Here is a 7,201-nt window from a genome sequence, read left to right as displayed (position 1 = left end):
CGTGACGGACGTGCTAGAGGAGACGGCGACCCGCCGAGGCGGGCGCGACCCGGACCGCGAGGCCCCTTCGCCGGGGCGGCTCGCTCCGCAGCGAGCGGCGGGGCGGCGCGCGAGGAGCCAAGCGCCACGGCGGCGGCAGCGACGGCGGGGAGACGCCTCCCCGGCCGCCCGCGGCGCGCCTCTCTCGCCCTACGATCCTCGCTTGGCTCGGCCGCCCCCGCCGCCGCCCGAGCGCTGCTCGCGGCCGGCACCCGCGGGGCACCCGGGCCGGCGCGCCGGCGCCTGGCGCGTTTTAGGACACCTGAGAACTCGCGGCACCGCGCGGCTGTCACAAAGCTGGGGTCGGCCGTAGCCCGGGGAAACCCGACCGGCGGGGCGCGGGGGGGACGACGCGGGGCGGCCGGGCGAGGCGCGCGCCCCGCCGCCGACATCACCGCCGCCGCGGCCCCCCCTTCGCTCGCTCGCTCGCGGGAGAAAGGACTACGCCTCGTACGCGACGGGAAGCGAATTGGAAAGGAGACCACCCTGCCTGAACACCGGACACCCCCGTGGCTCCCTATTACGGAGAGCACGGAAGAGCCGGCCCGCCGAGGGCCCTCTCCGACGCGACCCGAAAGGCCTCATCGATCGGTAACGGGGGAAAGGGGGAGAGGAGAGCGAAGGAAGCCGAGGCCACGCGGCCACGGTCTCGAGCCAGCCGACGGCCACGCGCGACCGCCGCCGCCCGGGGGGCGGACGGCAAGACGCGGGGCCCTGCGTGCGAGCGAGAAGGCAACGTCCGCGAGAGGTGCTCCGACGGCCTGAACACCGGCAGAACCGGCCCGCCGCGGAGCCTCTCCGACGCGCCCGGGGTGAACGCCTCAGCGGGCGCTGCCTGCGGGTCTGGATCAGTGAAACGAGCGGGGGGTGCCGCCACCCCCCCGGCTCCGCACGATTCCCTTCAGCGACAGCGACAGGACCGACCGGGGCGAAGCCGCGGCAGGCTTGACTCCCCCGGTCGCCTTTCAGCGTTCCAGAGTGCCGGACGACCGCCGCCGGCCGCCGGTCTTGCCCCTCCCCGCGGGCAGTCGCTTACCCCGGGGAAGGAGAGCAAAGGGTACAGAGAAAAAAACAGCGGAAACGGAAAAAAAACCGGTAAAAGCAAAACTCGGACACCGAAAAAAAGCTGCGAGAGCCCTGCGGACCCTCGCTCCGAGCCCTCCGGGAACGAGGGAAGCCAGGGCGGGCCAGACTCCACGGGCCCCCCCACGTACGGCCCGTGCCGGAGGAAAGGGCGAGGCGACGCCGCCTCGCCCGCCGACACCCTCCTCACCGGCACCTCGGGGAACGGAAGAACGAACCGCCGCCGGCTCGGGAACCCTCCGCTCTCTGCCCTCCCGCCGCGGCGGGCTCCGGCTTAGGGCCGGAGGGAAAAAGGACGAGGCGACGCCGCCTCGCCCGCCGGCAACCCTCTCTCCTTCCTCGGCGGCACCCCTGCTCCGGGACGGAGGAACGAGCCGACGCCGGCTCGGGAACCCTCCGCCCGCCGCCCCCCCCGGGCTGGCCGGCCACCGGCACCGGCCACCCGCGCTCTCCCCCGCGCCGCGGCGGGCTCCGGCTTAGGGCCGGAGGGAAAAAGGACGAGGCGACGCCGCCTCGCCCGCCGGCAACCCTCTCTCCTTCCTCGGCGGCACCCCTGCTCCGGGACGGAGGAACGAGCCGACGCCGGCTCGGGAACCCTCCGCCCGCCGCCCCCCCCGGGCTGGCCGGCCACCGGCACCGGCCACCCGCGCTCTCCCCCGCGCCGCGGCGGGCTCCGGCTTAGGGCCGGAGGGAAAAAGGACGAGGCGACGCCGCCTCGCCCGCCGGCAACCCTCTCTCCTTCCTCGGCGGCACCCCTGCTCCGGGACGGAGGAACGAGCCGACGCCGGCTCGGGAACCCTCCGCCCGCCGCCCCCCCCGGGCTGGCCGGCCACCGGCACCGGCCACCCGCGCTCTCCCCCGCGCCGCGGCGGGCTCCGGCTTAGGGCCGGAGGGAAAAAGGACGAGGCGACGCCGCCTCGCCCGCCGGCAACCCTCTCTCCTTCCTCGGCGGCACCCCTGCTCCGGGACGGAGGAACGAGCCGACGCCGGCTCGGGAACCCTCCGCCCGCCGCCCCCCCCGGGCTGGCCGGCCACCGGCACCGGCCACCCGCGCTCTCCCCCGCGCCGCGGCGGGCTCCGGCTTAGGGCCGGAGGGAAAAAGGACGAGGCGACGCCGCCTCGCCCGCCGGCAACCCTCTCTCCTTCCTCGGCGGCACCCCTGCTCCGGGACGGAGGAACGAGCCGACGCCGGCTCGGGAACCCTCCGCCCGCCGCCCCCCCCGGGCTGGCCGGCCACCGGCACCGGCCACCCGCGCTCTCCCCCGCGCCGCGGCGGGCTCCGGCTTAGGGCCGGAGGGAAAAAGGACGAGGCGACGCCGCCTCGCCCGCCGGCAACCCTCTCTCCTCCTCGGCGGCACCCCCTGCTCCGGGACGGAGGAACGAGCCGACGCCGGCTCGGGAACCCTCCGCCCGCCGCCCCCCCCGGGCTGGCCGGCCACCGGCACCGGCCACCCGCGCTCTCCCCCGCGCCGCGGCGGGCTCCGGCTTAGGGCCGGAGGGAAAAAGGACGAGGCGACGCCGCCTCGCCCGCCGGCAACCCTCTCTCCTCCTCGGCGGCACCCCTGCTCCGGGACGGAGGAACGAGCCGACGCCGGCTCGGGAACCCTCCGCCCGCCGCCCCCCCCGGGCTGGCCGGCCACCGGCACCGGCCACCCGCGCTCTCCCCCGCGCCGCGGCGGGCTCCGGCTTAGGGCCGGAGGGAAAAAGGACGAGGCGACGCCGCCTCGCCCGCCGGCAACCCTCTCTCCTCCTCGGCGGCACCCCTGCTCCGGGACGGAGGAACGAGCCGACGCCGGCTCGGGAACCCTCCGCCCGCCGCCCCCCCCGGGCTGGCCGGCCACCGGCACCGGCCACCCGCGCTCTCCCCCGCGCCGCGGCGGGCTCCGGCTTAGGGCCGGAGGGAAAAAGGACGAGGCGACGCCGCCTCGCCCGCCGGCAACCCTCTCTCCTCCTCGGCGGCACCCCTGCTCCGGGACGGAGGAACGAGCCGACGCCGGCTCGGGAACCCTCCGCCCGCCGCCCCCCCCGGGCTGGCCGGCCACCGGCACCGGCCACCCGCGCTCTCCCCCGCGCCGCGGCGGGCTCCGGCTTAGGGCCGGAGGGAAAAAGGACGAGGCGACGCCGCCTCGCCCGCCGGCAACCCTCTCTCCTCCTCGGCGGCACCCCTGCTCCGGGACGGAGGAACGAGCCGACGCCGGCTCGGGAACCCTCCGCCCGCCGCCCCCCCCGGGCCGGCCGGCCACCGGCACCGGCCACCCGCGCTCTCCCCCGCGCCGCGGCGGGCTCCGGCTTAGGGCCGGAGGGAAAAAGGACGAGGCGACGCCGCCTCGCCCGCCGGCAACCCTCTCTCCTCCTCGGCGGCACCCCTGCTCCGGGACGGAGGAACGAGCCGACGCCGGCTCGGGAACCCTCCGCCCGCCGCCCCCCCCGGGCCGGCCGGCCACCGGCACCGGCCACCCGCGCTCTCCCCCGCGCCGCGGCGGGCTCCGGCTTAGGGCCGGAGGGAAAAAGGACGAGGCGACGCCGCCTCGCCCGCCGGCAACCCTCTCTCCTCCTCGGCGGCACCCCTGCTCCGGGACGGAGGAACGAGCCGACGCCGGCTCGGGAACCCTCCGCCCGCCGCCCCCCCCGGGCCGGCCGGCCACCGGCACCGGCCACCCGCGCTCTCCCCCGCGCCGCGGCGGGCTCCGGCTTAGGGCCGGAGGGAAAAAGGACGAGGCGACGCCGCCTCGCCCGCCGGCAACCCTCTCTCCTCCTCGGCGGCACCCCTGCTCCGGGACGGAGGAACGAGCCGACGCCGGCTCGGGAACCCTCCGCCCGCCGCCCCCCCCGGGCTGGCCGGCCACCGGCACCGGCCACCCGCGCTCTCCCCCGCGCCGCGGCGGGCTCCAGCTTAGGGCCGGAGAAAAAGGGTGAGGCGCCGCTCTCCTCACCCAGCCCATCATCGGGGGCCCTCCGGAGCCGAGGAAAGCCGCGGCAGGCTCTCCACTCCCCGGCCGAATCCTGCGGCACATGCCGCCAGGATTCCCTGTCCTCATCGGGTCCCCCTCCGGGACCGGGGAAGGTGCCCCGTCTTCCCCGGCCGTACGCGTTCGAGTGCCGGCCACTGCCAACTGCCGGTCTTTGTCCTTCCCTCCCCCGCGGGATCCAGCGCTCCACTTCGCCGGGAGACCCGCGGGCGCCACCTCCGCCTCGCTAGCTCCCCTCCGGAGCCTAGCTGCTATGCCGTTCCCCTAATATGGAGATACGGTTCATCGCTCCCGGACAGCGGCAAGAACGTAGGCTCTGCCCACCGGGGAGGAGCGCCAACCACGCCGACTTTTACGATGACGTAACTGGAGGCAGCGTAAAACAGCGACCCCTTCGGCTGCTGGAAGTAGCGCTGGGGACAAAAGGTCTACCCGCCACCCCGGAACAGCGCCTAAGTCCCGCCGGAGCGAGGTAGACCTGGCGACCGGCTGCCGAGGCGGGTCAAGCGGACAGCCCTGCCGGTCCCGGAGGCGGGTAGACCTGGACGCCCGGACCGGAGGCGGGTAGACCAGCGCGCCCAAGTGCCGCCGGAGCGAGGTAGACCTGGCGACCGGCTGCCGAGGCGGGTCAAGCGGACAGCCCTGCCGGTCCCGGAGGCGGGTAGACCTGGACGCCCGGACCGGAGGCGGGTAGACCTGGACGCCCAAGTGCCGCCGGAGCGAGGTAGACCTGGCGACCGGCTGCCGAGGCGGGTCAAGCGGACAGCCCTGCCGGTCCCGGAGGCGGGTAGACCTGGACGCCCGGACCGGAGGCGGGTAGACCTGGACGCCCAAGTGCCGCCGGAGCGAGGTAGACCTGGCGACCGGCTGCCGAGGCGGGTCAAGCGGACAGCCCTGCCGGTCCCGGAGGCGGGTAGACCTGGACGCCCGGACCGGAGGAGGGTAGACCAGCGCGCCCAAGTGCCGCCGGAGCGAGGTAGACCTGGCGACCGGCTGCCGAGGCGGGTCAAGCGGACAGCCCTGCCGGTCCCGGAGGCGGGTAGACCTGGACGCCCGGACCGGAGGAGGGTAGACCAGCGCGCCCAAGTGCCGCCGGAGCGAGGTAGACCTGGCGACCGGCTGCCGAGGCGGGTCAAGCGGACAGCCCTGCCGGTCCCGGAGGCGGGTAGACCTGGACGCCCGGACCGGAGGCGGGTAGACCTGGACGCCCAAGTGCCGCCGGAGCGAGGTAGACCTGGCGACCGGCTGCCGAGGCGGGTCAAGCGGACAGCCCTGCCGGTCCCGGAGGCGGGTAGACCTGGCAGCCCGGACCGGAGGCGGGTAGACCTGGACGCCCGGACCGGTCCCGGAGGTGGGTAGACCTGGCAGCCGGCTGCCGAGGCGGGTAGACCTGGCAGCCCGGACCGGTCCCGGAGGCGGGTAGACCTGGCAGCCCCGACCGGAGGCGGGTAGACCTGGCATCCCCGACCGGAGGCGGGTAGACCTGGCAGCCCGGACCGGAGCAGGGTAGACCTGGCCGACCGGTCCCGGAGGCGGGTAGACCTGGCAGCCGGCTGCCGAGGCGGGTAGACCTGGCAGTCCGGACCGGAGGCGGGTAGACCTGGCAGCCGGCTGCCGAGGCGGGTAGACCTGGCAGCCCGGACCGGAGGCGGGTAGACTTGGCAGCCCGGACCGGTCCCGGAGGCGGGTAGACCTGGCAGCCGGCTGCCGAGGCGGGTAGACCTGGCACCCCGGACCGGAGGCGGGTAGACCTGGACGCCCGGACCGGAGGCGGGTAGACCTGGCCGACCGGTCCCGGAGGTGGGTAGACCTGGCAGCCCGGACCGGAGGCGGGTAGACCTGGACGCCCGGACCGGAGCAGGGTAGACCTGGCCGACCGGTCCCGGAGGCGGGTAGACCTGGCAGCCGGCTGCCGAGGCGGGTAGACCTGGCAGCCCGGACCGGTCCCGGAGGCGGGTAGACCTGGCAGCCCGGACCGGTCCCGGAGGCGGGTAGACCTGGCAGCCCGGACCGGAGGCGGGTAGACCTGGACGCCCGGACCGGTCCCGGAGGTGGGTAGACCTGGCAGCCGGCTGCCGAGGCGGGTAGACCTGGCAGCCCGGACCGGTCCCGGAGGCGGGTAGACCTGGCAGCCCGGACCGGTCCCGGAGGTGGGTAGACCTGGCAGCCGGCTGCCGAGGCGGGTAGACCTGGACGCCCGGACCGGTCCCGGAGGTGAGTAGACCTGGCAGCCGGCTGCCGAGGCGGGTAGACCCACCCGGACCGGGACGGCGCGGCTGCCGTATCCCGGTTCTCCCAGGGTGGAAGGATTACGGGGGGGGCGGGTGGGGGGGGGATTATTTATACCGTGTGGGTTTTTTTTTTCCTTAACTATCGTTCTCGCCCTCGTCCCCCGATTTAAAGAGTCAAGCGTTTCCGGTACTGGGTACGCCCTGATGGGGATACAGCAGACCGAGCTGGGGGGGGGGGATGTTCGATTTTTTTTTTTTTTGGCTCTTTAATTTTCTCCCCCCTTCGCCTATTTCAAGATTCGGGCGTCTCTAATACAGGGGCAACCCTCACCCGGATCTCCCGGAGCGGCGGGGAGAGGGGGGAAGAGGAGGGGCGCGGAACAGTTGTGATTTTTTTTTTTTTTAATAGTCGTTATTGTTGCTCTTATTACTATTACTGTTACGGTCGGTTTATTGCTCCTTATGATGATGAATTACCAGTTGTTAAATAATAATCTGTTTATTTTCCCCGACGCCGCTGCTGGCGGCAAGTCTGCCTGAGCAGACTCTGGACGCCTATTTCGCTCCCCGGCCGCCGGGATCGGCGAGAGCCGGCGGCCCCCGCCGCGAGCCGCCCGGCGCCCCGCCGCGACGCGAGCTCGCCGGCCGCCGGCGGACTCGGCGACCGGCGGCCCCGATCCGGCGGCGGGTGCCGGCGCCGCCGGGCGCTCGCCGGCTTTCGCCTCTCGCGGTGGGCTTTTCCGTTCCGCTCGGTTTTGGCTCGGGGGGCTGCGAGGGGGGGCGTGGGGGGGCTGAGGGCGTTGGGGGGGCTGCGCGTGTGGGCGCGCGCGGTGGGGCGGGGGTGCCGGGGCGGGTGCTTTTCCCCCGCCGCTTTGCCTC

The sequence above is a fragment of the Numenius arquata genome, unplaced genomic scaffold (assembly GCF_964106895.1).
Source record: "Numenius arquata unplaced genomic scaffold, bNumArq3.hap1.1 HAP1_SCAFFOLD_1322, whole genome shotgun sequence".
NCBI lineage: Eukaryota > Metazoa > Chordata > Aves > Charadriiformes > Scolopacidae > Numenius > Numenius arquata.
The sequence above is the reverse complement of the archived record's forward strand: the minus strand, read 5'-3'. Positions refer to the sequence as shown.